Here is a 13,100-nt window from a genome sequence, read left to right as displayed (position 1 = left end):
TCCCAGAACCACAGTTAACAGTTGCTACTAAGAGGTGCCTGGTCTCAAGGGAATAAGGTGGAGAGCAACACAGTAGGACACCCAACATCCTCCTCTAGCCTCTGTAACTCATACACAGGTGAACACACTAATAAACACGTGTGCACACATAACCCCCCACAACACACACATACACACAGAAAAAAGAGTCTTAAAGCAAAAAAAAAAAAAAAAATCATAGGCTGTAGAACCCCTTTTATTAATGAAGTAACGAGCTGCTGGGGCCCTGTGCTAGGCAGACTGCTGACAAAGAATAAGTGAAGTATGCTGGTGCTCAGAGGAGAAGCACAGCTGATGTGACTCAGTGGCTTGCAAAGAACCTCAGCTAGCAGCAAAGAAGGTCTCTGACAAGGAAATCTGTGCTGGTACAGGGTGATGAAAAGCACCCATGGACCACCCTGAAGACCCTAACCAGGACACTTCTTCCCATCACAGTGGCTGTTATGCTTCACCAATGTGGCCTGTGTCACAAGCATCCACCAAAGAGATGGATGTGACACCCAGGTGATACTCTCAAGAGCCTGAGCATCCAGCCCATGGAGAGCGACCGTTAAAAAGAAGCAGTCAGAAGTGACAGGAGTCACCCAGGCCTCTCTCATGAAAGCTTTGGGTCTCCTGCCCTGGAGCTCTTGCCTGCAGATCCTACCCCCCAGGGTGAGAGCAGGTAGGACAGGACAATGAGGTCTGGAGATCCTGTTCCCATAGCTGGGAAACAGCAGAAACCCAGAGCCCCAAGACAGTCAGCTGCCACGTGACAAATTACCCTCCCCAGCTTTTAGCTTAAAGGTGGAAAGCTTTGTTTGATATCAGAGGTTTAGGTCCATGGATGCTTAACCCTGTTGCTAGGCAACATAGCAAGAGGCTGTTGGGGAAAAACACACTCCCCTCATGACATCCAGGAAGCAGGAGAGGGACATGAAGGAGCTGAGGTTCTCTTCTCTTCTTCAAGGCCTTGCCCCCAGTGACTTAACATCCTTTCACTGGAAGGCCCAGTTCCTTCCCAGTAGCACCTCAAGCTAGGAACCAAGCCTTTACATGGGCCTGTAGGGACAGCTAAAATCCAAACTAGGACGCTCCATTTGGTTAAGAGAGGACAGGACTCCCACTCCCGCTCAGTGCTGTCAGGGAGAGCAGCCTGTTGCAGTCCACGGTTAACTTCTTGCACAGGGGACAGAAGTGGCTTGGGCACAGTTTCTCCTCATACAGATGACATCAGAAGATGAAGGAGAGCAGGCCCTCAGTCCCTTGTTGGTCCTCATCTCTCCAACTCAGAATCGGTGCCTGGCATGCCGGTGCTGAGTCTGGCTCTCCCCAGAGTCTGTGTTTTGGGAAATAAGTGTTCAAGTCACCAGAAGTGAGACTTTAAAGCATTCTTGCTTTTAGATGGACACAAACCCAATGTCCCCTCCCAGTGCTCCCATGAATGAATCTGTGTTCGTGCTAAACCCACTCTATAATCTGCGGTTCTTGGGAAGAAAGCAGATTGAAAGCCTGTGAGTTACACACCACCATCAGCCATGCTCTGAATGAGCCAGGCAAGTGGAGAGGGCTAGGAACGCTAACTCCCATCAGCACATGGGGCTGTACAGGACCAAGAATGAACTGCCTTTTGCCTGAGTGGGTCAGCGCTGCCGTCTGTCAGTAACAACCACTTCAAAGCTGGGTTTTGTAGCATTGATCACACTTTCTTCTGCTGATTTGAGAGTAGCACAAGATGCCACAATGGCTAATTCTAGTTGTCAACTTGACTGCATCTGGAATTAAAATTCAAGCACTGTGCCCTCCTGTGAGGGATTTTTCTTCATCAGATTATTTAGAATGGGAAGACCCACCCTAAATGTGGGTGGCATCTTCTGGTGGCAGATCAGATAAAGGATGACTTTGGGGTTAACCCTCTTCCCCTGATCTTGTGAGCTTCTGAGTGAAATTATGTAAACAGGAAGATTCTGGTTCACAGTGGCCTAGCGAGCACCATCGCCATCCACATCACTCGCGTTGGGGCTTGGTCTTCCAGGGGAGAAGAAAATCTCTCCATTTGATCTTGTCTGTTTCTTAGTGAAAAGGCCCTGAGTACTGTGTCTGTTTCTTATTCCCCGGGCTCCGGACAAAAATCTAAGCCCAGAAGACCAGCAGCCTGTCTCACTAATCCCCTCCTGAGGCTGGGATACATGCATTACACCTTTCCTGCCCTCTCCTGAGCCCTGAACAGGCTACTCTGGCCTTCTCAGAAGGCTCATGTGCAGAGTGTCTCCTCTAGGTGCCAATGCCCAAGTCCAGGACCCTGAGCTCCTGGTGCTCTCCTGAGTATGGTCTCTAGATCCATCGAATGCTGCTCAGCATCCCCAAGCTGCTCTGACTTGCCAGAAGCAGCAGGACATGCAGCAGGCTTTCTGCTTCCCATCTATGAGGCAGAGTTGTGCAACCGAGAGATATCCAAGCAAAGTGCTCAGCCAGGGAAAGGTCAAGGTCGGGCTGGTGAGAGTGTCATCAAATCAACCAGGACCAGGATGCTTGCATGTCCAAAGGAAGCATGGCAGAGTTGGGCATAGCCACAGGCCAGCAGCAGTATGTTGGGGGCATGGATGAGGTGTGAGGGACTGGACCTCCAAATCCTCCTGAACAGAGAGAAAGTGCATGGGACTCAAGAAGAAAGAGTGTCCATCATCTTGAGATCTGTAACAGGTGCAGTTGGGTAACAAACCCTGTGTAAAGTTAATAACTGTTGAGTCCACCACATTTGTTTATCTCATATTAGGTTTGAGTGAGAAGACATTGCACACATTTAATTTAAAACCAGCACACTCACTGTGACCTTCGGGTGCTTTTTCTGTTCCTTCCTTCCTTCCACCTGCCTGTCTGCCTTCCTCCTCCTCTCACCCTCCTCCTTTTCTTCTCACCCTTCCTTCCTTCCTTCCTTCCTTCCTTCCTTCCTTCCTTCCTTCCTTCCTTCCTTCCTTCCTTCCTTCCTTCCATATCTATGTCTATAAGCATATCTAGAATAATGTTGCCTGATACCGATTTGTGGCTTGGGGCACTAGGTTTTGCAATAGTATGTCCCTTACTGCCTCCATTTTGAATTCTTTTTCTCAGTCTATTGTTTTTACTTTTTCATCTTACTAGTTTTCTCGTATTTTATTGACTCTTTAAGAACTTGTTTTGATCATATTCACTACCTCTCCAATTCCTCTTGGATTCAGCCCCCGCCAACTCCACACCCACCTTTGTGCTGCTTTCTTTTGTTGTGAAGCCCGTCAAGTACAATGTGTGATGCCTAAACACTCTTGGATGGACAGCCTTTCACTAGAGCATGGTCAGCCTACCAGGGATCTCACTTTTAAAGAAAACTGACTCTCCCTCTCCCAACAGCTACCAGTAGCCAATATCTCCTTAATTAGCGATGGGACTTCATGCCACCTTCCATGACCATGCTGGGAATTCGTGTGACCTGAGCTTGCACAGGCCTTGTGCATGCTTTTACAACTGCTGTGGGTTCATATATGCAACTGCCCAGCTGTGCCCAGAAAACTTGTACTCATCTGCTGCCTCTGGCTCTTACAATATTTCTACACCCTCTTCCATAATGATCCCTAAACTCTAGCAGGAAGGGGTGTGATATAGATGACCTACTTAGGAGCGAACATTCACCACTCTCTTGTCCTCTGTGCCTTTACCAGCTGTGTCTCTGTGTTAATCTCTGTCTAGTGCAAAAAGAACGATGAGAGTTGAGAGATGCCCCCAACCTATGAGCATAGTATGACATCTTTAAGAGTCTGTTTAATCCTATGCCCCTTTAGAGAAGTAATAGTAGGTTCTCCTCTAAAGTCTATGACTTGCCTGGTCACAGGTTCTTGTTCCTGATAATGGTGACAGATAAAGTTTTCAACTAGTGGAGTGTGTCTTCAATTCAATCAGATAGTGGTTGGTTATTCCTCTGCTATTACTGTACCACCACACCGGCAGGCACATCATACCATGCCTGCCACTGTCGTTGTTAACAAGGCTCACAGCTGGGTAAGATTAGTGATGACTTTTCTCCTCCGGTACCATGCGCAGTCCATTGCAGCACTGTAAAGGCCAGCCAGCAGCAATGAAGCTTCCAGGTGAGCACTAGATTGATTTCTTCACATTCTATGACTTAAGTATGTGGTGTCCTCAGCAATGGGGTCTTACCACCAAGTTCAGTGGGGGAAACCAAGAGCATTGGTAGCAGCCTGTAATGTTGGAGAGTCTATAGGACCCTGCTGACCAACAACTCCAAAAGAGATCATCCATTCCTGGGACAGGGTTTTTTCTATTTGTGGTATCTAGTAGGGACACTGTTGCCCTGTTAGAGTAAATTGTGTGTGTGTGTGTGTGTGTGTGTGTGTGTGAGAGAGAGAGAGAGAGAGAGAGAGAGAGAGAGAGAGAGAGAGAGAGAGAGAGAGAGAGAGAGAGAGATTTCCAGGCCACTTAACCTTTCCTGTTCCATTATTTCCCCTTTAACCTTTTAAACCACTGGGTTCTTTCTACATTTTCTTGAAATCCACCCATCTGTCCTTATTAATTGTCCAATCTCTATGAGTGTTTGTGGCAGTTTGAATATGCTTGGCCCAGAGAATGGAACTATTAGGAGGTGTGGCCTTGTTGGAGGAAATATGCCACTGTGGGGGTTGGCTTCTACTGCCTGAAAACAGTCTTCTCCTGTCTGCCTTTGGTTGAAGATAGAACTCTAAGGTCCTCTTGCCCCACGTTTGCCTGGATGCTGCTACACTCCCATCTTGATGATAATGGACTGAACCTCTGAACCTGTAAACCAGCCCCAATTAAATGATGTCCCTTATAAGAGTTGCCTTGGTCATGGTGTCTATTCACAGCAGTAAAACCCTAAGACAGTATTCCAAGCAGAACACACTTATCTAAAGATTCAAAGCTAACATTCACATGTGAGAGAAAACACATGATGCTCGTCTTTCTGAGCCTGAGTTACCTCATTCAGAGTGGTTGTTTCCAGCTCCATCCATTACCTGCAAGTTTCACAATTTTGTTTTTCTTAACAGATGAATAATATTCCATTCTATAAATGTGTCATGTTTTCATTATTCATCCATCAGCTAATGGACATCAAAGCTGTTTCCATTCCCTGGCTAGCATGAATAGAGACAATGAATGAATGTGGATGAGCCCGTATCTTTACAGTGTGATATAGAGCCCTTTGTGTATATGCCAAGAGATGTATAACTGCACCGTGTAGTAGATCTATTTCTTTTTTGAGACAAGGTTCCTGGATGAATGGAAACTTGCTGTGTAAATCAGACTAACTGCAAACTCACAGAGATTCACTTGTCTCTGAATCCAGAATGCTACACTTAACATGTATGGCGCCATTGCCCAGCCATTTCTAGCTTTTCTAGAAGCCTCCATGATGATTTCCATAGTGGTTGGACCAGTTTGCACCAGCAATAGATAAGTGTTTCCCTTGGCCCACATCCACAGCTCCCCTCACCAGCAGTGATGGGCATCACTTTGAGGTAAAAGGATGTCAGAAGGTGTTTCAAGTAAATGGAAGTAATAAGCAAACAGGTGGAGATGTTCTAATACCTGAAAAAGTAGACTTCAAACCAAAACTAGCCAGAAAGGATAGGGAAATAACATTTCACAGTCATTAAAGAAAGAAATCACCCAGCAGGCCCAGGTCCTCTGGAAGAGCAGCCTGTGCTCTTACCTGTCTCTCTAACTCCCTCTTCCTTTTGGCGAATTTGGCTAAAGGTTTGTCAGTCCTGTTAGTCTTTTCAAAGAACCAACTCTTTGTTTTACTGACTCTTGGCACTGTTTTGTTGTTGCTTCTATTTTACTAATCTCAGCCTCGATTTTCATTATATCTAATGCAATCCTAAACATCATACATACACTAAATACAAGGGCAACCAACTGCATAAAAGAAGCACCAGTTGATTTACAACCAAAGATTGACCCCAACACAGTGATAGTGGTGATGTCAGTTCCACACTCTCACCAATAGACAGGCCATCCAGAAATAACTCAACAGACAAACTCTGGAGTTAAATGACATCATGAACCAAAGGACCCAACAGATATTCCAGCCAAACACTAAAGAATACACATTCTTCCCAGCAGCTCATGGAACTGTTCTTCAAAACTAATCACATAGGACACAAAGCAAGTCTCTACAAATACACACACACACACACACACACAAACACTGAAATTACAGTCTGCATTCTATCTAAGCACAATGGAATAAAGCTGAAAGTTGAGGGCAGTAAAAGCTACAGAAAGTACACAGACATATACAAACTACACAACACTCTGCTGAATGATAATTCGGTCATGGATGAAATCAAGAAGGGAAACTTCAAATTCCTAGAATTGGTTTACAAATGAAAGCACAGCATACCAAAATCTATGGGACAAAATGAAGGCAATGGGAATGCCTACTAAGTACCTACATTTAAAAAACAACAACAATTGAGAGATCTTAGCTTAATAACATTTTTAAAAGAGTAAAATCTATTTACTTATTATGTACACAGTGTTCTGCCTACATGTATGTCTGTGGGTCAGAAAAGAGAGCACCAGATTTCATTATAGATAGTTGTGAACCACCATGTGGTTGCTGGGAATTGAACTCACAGACCTCTGAAAGAACAGCCAGTGTTCTTAACCTCTGAGTCATCTCTCCAGCCCTCAGCTTAATGACTTAATGATGCACCTGAAGACCTTGGAAAAACAAGGACAAGCAAACTCGGCCTCCAAAAAAAAAAAAAAAAAAAAAAGTGCAAAGAGAGTCAATGAAGCAAAGAGTTGGTTCTTTGGAAAGACTTTAGACAAACTTTTAGCCAAATTAGCAAAAATAAAAGGAAAAAAAAAACGATAGAGCTAAAGAGGTGGCTCTACAGTTCAGAGAACAAGCTGCTCTTCCAGAGGACATGGGTTTGCTTTCCAGCACCCACATGGTGGCTCACAACTGTCTATAACTCCAGTTCCAAAGGATAAGACACCCTCTTCTGGCCTTGGCAGGTACCAGACATGCACACACCTCACAGATGCACATGCAGGCAAAACAGCCATACACATTAAATAATATTTTATTTAAAATGAAATTTTAAAAACTGTATTTCACCAAACTTGAAAATCTAAAATAAATGAATGAATTTCTAGATCTATATGGCCTACTGAAGCTAAGCTAAGAGGAAATATATAATTTGAATAAGCCCACAACAGCCAGTGAAACAGAAACAGTAACTAAAAGTCTCTTGGCTAAACAAAGCTTAGGGCCAGATGGATTCAGTGTAGAATTCTACTAGATCTTCAAAGAACTCACAGCTACAGACCTCAAACTATTCCACAAATTAAAAAAAAAAAAAGGAATATTTCCAAAATATTTTTACAAAGCCAGCAATCGAATCCTGGTACCAAAACCAGATAATGGCTCAACCAAAAAAAAAAAAGTATAGATCAACATCTATCATGAACATGAACCCAAAAGTTCTTAACAAAATACTTGCAAACTGAATTCAAAAACACATAAAAATATTATCCATCATGACCAAGTCATCTTCATCCCAGAAGTGCCTCAACATATGCAAATCAATAAATATAATCCACCACATAATCTGACTCAAGGAGAGGAAGCCACAAAACCTTTTCATCAAATGCAAAAGGCCTTTGACAAAATCCATCATCCCTTAATGATGAAAGTCCTGAAAACTCTAGGGATACAGAGCACACATTTCACAGACTACATCTTGCTAAATAGAGGAAAAACTCAAAGCATTTCTACTCAAATCAGGAACAAGCAAGAATGTCCACTCTGCCCCTTCCTGTTCAAAAAAGGACTTTACTAAAAAAGTCTTTACTAAAGCAATATCCTAAGAGAAGGAGATCAAGGTGATGCAAGTATGAAAGGAAGGAGCCAGAACATCCTCATTTGAAAATATGATTCTGTATATAATTTGAATTCTTTATAATTGCATTTGAAATTTTAATAAAGTAACTCAATAAAATTTCCAGAAATTCTGTAATGTCCACTTAGCAGGACGGGACACTGAATTGCTGGATCAGACAAGCGCCTGGGGTAGGCTGGCACTCACAGTTCTGAGACAGCCTGGGATTCTTTCCTAGTGATACACAGGCTGTTCCTTCTACCTTGAATGCCCTCTCCCCCATGCATTACCATATTTCAGCTCTTATTAGACCCAGCTCAATGCGAAGCATTTCTCAGGCAATGTCCAGGGAAGACTGTTCAAGCAGAAGGTTGGCACAGAGTCCACATGGTATAGCCAGCATCTGTTTATTGAACTCAACCCTGGGGCTTCTCTTATCCCTGAACTTCAGGTTAGTTTCCTGTGCTTGCTTGAGTGTCCATCTGCTGCCCTGGCTCCCAAGTGTTGAGTCTGTGCTGCAAAAGGATTGCTGAATGTATTGAAATTACCCAAAGATCATTGTAAGAAGGTGTTCGCCCTGAATGCCAGCCTTGGGAAAGATGGGGCATGGTAACTGAACATGCGTATCTGAATAGCTTCCTTCTAAGGTGGGAGGGAAAGTTCTTATTTGCTAAGAAGTGTGCCCATTCTGTAGAGGAGAGGAAAGGAATAAGAGGCTAAGGGAGAAGTACAAAGTCATATGGCTAGCAAAAGCAGAGGCCTGGACTCTTTCCAACATCTGCTTCTTCTTTTACTTTGAAGGACTTCCTTCAGGCGAGAGACCTTTCTATGTCTGGTACACCTTCACACTGTCTGGTCCACCAAGAGCACTCAACAGATGCTTACAGACTGTTAATCCAGTTCTGTCCGCAGGTGTGTTTTGCAGATGGGACAGACTGGACAGAGCTGAGGGAAACCCCAAGTTTTGATGTAGGAGCCCAGAATTCCATAAACCCAGGTTCTCTCAGCCAAGGCATCTGTCCTGTTATCTTCTTTCTGGAAGGAGCTCCCAGGGAGGCTGGTGGGTCAGGGAGTCGGGTGTACAAGTGAGCTTGTTGGTGATGTAAGAGGAGACAGCATCAATCCTGGCTGAGTTGAGCTCAGTGTGATTCTAACTGGGCCCAACAATACTATGCAAAGGCCAACAAGAGATTCCAAAACGGATGCTCCACAGGATTAGTGAGTGGGCAGAGCCAGAGACAGGAAGCTGAGTAGAAGAGGTTAGGTAGAGCCCTGTCAGATGCTGTACAGTTGAAAGGATGGGGATGAACGACCTGACGGTGGTTTAAGATGAGGTATTAAGGGATGGGTGGCGCTGAAGTGCCGATTGAAGTGATGGGAAGTATAGGGAAGGAGCGGTACCCAGAGCTGAAGCAAGGGCAGGCTTGAGGGAAGGGAGGGGCTCAGAAGTGAGGGAGATGGGATTGACAGGGTAGAGGAGCTTGGAAAAGGAAAGGATGGCCTGGAAGAAGGGTTGGAGAGGCAAGTTGGGCCAAGCTAAAATGGGCGTGACCAAGATGAAGATAGGTGTAGCCAAGATGAAGATGGGCGGGGCCTCTTGAGTGGAGCGATTAAATAGGCCTAGCTGAAGGGGTGGACAGATCCGAGGGGAAAGTCCCAGGCAAAAGAATGGGCGGGGCAAAAGGGTTGGTGGGGCTGGCCGGCACTGGAAGACCTCAAGTAGGGTAGGCCAGGGAGAGAAAGTGCAGGGCACTCAGAGGTCGAAGCTACTAAGTCACCCGAGGTAGCAACTAGGACAGGTGATTGTGAAGACCTGAGGGAGCAGTTGTGACCACTGGTGACTTCACACGGGCAACAGAGGAGATGGGAGGCCACTATAAGGTAAAGGCCCTGAGAAAAGGGGCAGATGCCATCATAGGGTCACGGTCACCTGAAGAGTATCAACGTGTTATTTATTTATGATTTCTCTGCTTATTTAAGATAAGTACTCAAAGCCATAAACTTTCTCTCTCTCTCTCTCTCTCTCTCTCTCTCTCTCTCTCTCTCTCTCTCTCTCTCTCTCGTTTGTTTTTTTTTTTTTTTTTTTTTTGCTCTTGTTTTTCGAGACAGGGTTTCTCTGTGTAGCCCTGGCTGTCCTGGAACTCACTTTGTAGACCAGGCTGGCCTAGAACTGAGAAATCCGCCTGCCTCCGCCTCCCGAGTGCTGGGATTAAAGGCGTGCACCACCACGCCTGGCATAAACTTTCTCTTTTAAGAGTATCTTTTGCTGTACTTCAAAAGTTCTGGTAAGGAAGGTGTTCTCAGTTTTATTTAATTCTAGAAACTTTAGAATTACTCTGTGGTGTCTTTCATGGGTGTATTGTTCAGCCCTCAAGTACTTAAGTGGTTTCTCTTGCTAGAGATTCCTATGATCTACAGTGATCTGTGATCTGTGATCTATGATCTATGATATGACCTATGATCTGTCATCTACTAACACACAAGATGGTATTTCAGTTTCTTCATTCTTTTTTAGGTGATCATTGCAGGCTAGAGTATGACCTATCTTAAAGAATACCCATGTGCTGTGGAAATGTGCTTCTATTCTGTGTCTCTTGGATGGAATGTTCCCTAATATTAAGTTCACTTAATCTGTGACGTAGTTTAACTCAGACGTTGTTGATTCATTTTAATTGGGATGGTCTGTCTAAATAAGAGTGTGTTGAGCTCTCTCACTATTGTTATAGTAGAATCTAGCTACCTTTAAGTTCATTAGTATTTGTTTAATGAAATTGGGAGCCCTAATAGTCATTGCATATACTTTTACAACTGTTATGTCCTCCTGATGAGTTAGTCACTGTGTTAAGATGCAATGGCCTTCTTTATCTCTTCTAACTTTGAAGTCTACTTTATCAAATTCCAGAATAATGACACCAGCTTGCTTTCACCTTCTGCTTTTGATAGATTGACTTCTATCATCCGACTCTTGGTCCCTGGATGCCTTTTCCTTTTGTGTTATCATTTCTCTCTGTGTGTGTGGGGGGGGTGGGGGGGGCACTGTGAGCCATTTCATGTGTGGCCTGGGAACTGAACTAGGATCCTGTGGAAGGGCATCAACTGCTTCTAACCACTGAGCTATCTTTCCCACCCAAGTTTTTGCCAGTCAAACATGTTTCTTGAAGACTAGCGATTTCTCTCCCTCTCCCTCTCCCTCTCCCTCTCCCTCTCCCTCTCCCTCTCCCTCTCCCTCTCCCTCTCCCTCTCCCTCTCCCTCTCCCTCTCCCTCTCCCTCTCCCTCTCCCTCTCCCTCTCCCTCTCCCTCTCCCTCTCCCCCCTCTCTCTCTGTATTCGTGTGCATGTGCACATGTATATGTAAGCTAGAAGACAGCCCTAAGTGTCACCCTCAGGAACTCTGTTCACTTCCTTTGAGCCATGGTCTCTCATTGACCTGGAATTTACCCATTAGTTTAGATTATCTAGACAGCAAACCCTAGGATGGGTGAATACATTGTTTCATTGAGTTCTGCAGAGTCTGTCTGTAGTCCAGGCTGTCCTGAACTCACTATGTAGATTACCCTGGTCTTGAAGTTCAAATCCATTCTCCTGTCCTGGCTTCTTAATTGCTAAGATTATAGACATGAGCCACCATACTCTATACTACATGAGGAACTCTGGGACTTCTCTGAAGCCCATCTGAACTACACTCTGGTCTTTGTACTTACAAGTGGAGATATGGATATTACTAGCTACTATTTCTCTAGGGTATCTCAACAAATAGACCAGGATAATGTTTATAGGCATATTGCCCACACCCAGTTCTGATGTGTTGAAGGATGTTTGATCACACTGTGAACCCTGAGATTGTGTTATGTACTGGAAAAACTTGTTTGTAGGTGTTGTGTTTCTCAGCCCTAGCACACATCTTTAATGCACTTCTGCTTGAATATTGTAACCAGAATTAAATAAAGTCAACCATAAGTCAAGAGGTAAAGCAAGAAGCCAGCTGACAGGAAGTGAACGTAGAATCATTAAGAGAAAGCCAGGAGGATGGTAGAGAGGAAAGGGAAGTAGAAGCATTGTCTTCTGCTCCTCATAAAGAATGTTCCATGACGGAAACAGTTAACCCACAGCCTGGGGGCCGGCCGTGGAGATGCACTTTGTTTTGCAGGTATTCAATGTCAACTCCCTCTGCCTGTGCTTTTCTGTGCTGGAGTGCCATTATTCCTCACACTTGACAGTGACTGTGAAGAAAGCTGCTGGCAATGCGTGCATGCAGGTGGCGTGTGTAGGCACGCGTTTTCAGAGAATTTAGGTGCAACCTAGACCATCTGTGTATTTATTGTTTAGACAGAGAAGCCATTTTAGATTATTAATTCTAATAATAATTAATTTGCTACCGAGGTATACTGGCCAAAGCCTGTAATCTTAGCACTCAGAGGTAGAGACAGGAAGATGGGGAGTTCAAGGCCATCCTTGACTACACAGGAAGTCCGATGCCAGTTGGGCTACTTGAAATGCTGGCTAAAAACAAACAAAGCAAGCCGACAGCCAAGGTCTTGCTGCTGAGAGTGCTGTTTATATGCAGCCTCACAAGGTCCTTCACCTTTGGCCTTAAAGTTTTCACAAAAAAATCACCACTTGCTAAAGATTCTTCATTTTTTAAAGAGTTTATAAAGGCTGAGGTTAACACTTTGTGATATGAAATACTATGGGTTTAGACAAATATATAGTTATGGACCCATTTCCGTGTCAAATACAGAACAGTCCTTCACCTTGAAAGTCCCCAGATGAGCAGCCTTACTTCATTCACATGGGGCCCCACCCCTGCAACATCCACTTGTCTGTTGCCTGCCTGCCAACATTCCTTTTAAGTGCCGTCTTAGGAAGTGAACCAGTAAACACTGCCTCTCCGGTCTCATTCCACTTAACATGATGCATTTAAGGTTCGTGTGTGTTGATTTATCACTAGCCCGCTCTTCCCTCTTGCTGCACAGAAATTCGTTGTATGGAAGTCCGTCTGTTCATCCATGCTTTCGTTGGGGGCATTATCACTCTTCAGGTTTTATGGCAACCATGAAGAACGCTATTGGAGACACTGGCCTGAAGGACTGTGTGGATGCATGTTTTCATGTGATTTATGTGGAACCAGAAGTGTGATTGTGGGTTCATATGGTAAGTGTGTGACAGAGAAGGATCTAC

Source organism: Mus caroli, unplaced genomic scaffold, assembly GCF_978045245.1.
Source record: "Mus caroli unplaced genomic scaffold, Mus_caroli_1 scaffold_7, whole genome shotgun sequence".
Taxonomy (NCBI): Eukaryota; Metazoa; Chordata; class Mammalia; order Rodentia; family Muridae; genus Mus; species Mus caroli.
The sequence above is the reverse complement of the archived record's forward strand: the minus strand, read 5'-3'. Positions refer to the sequence as shown.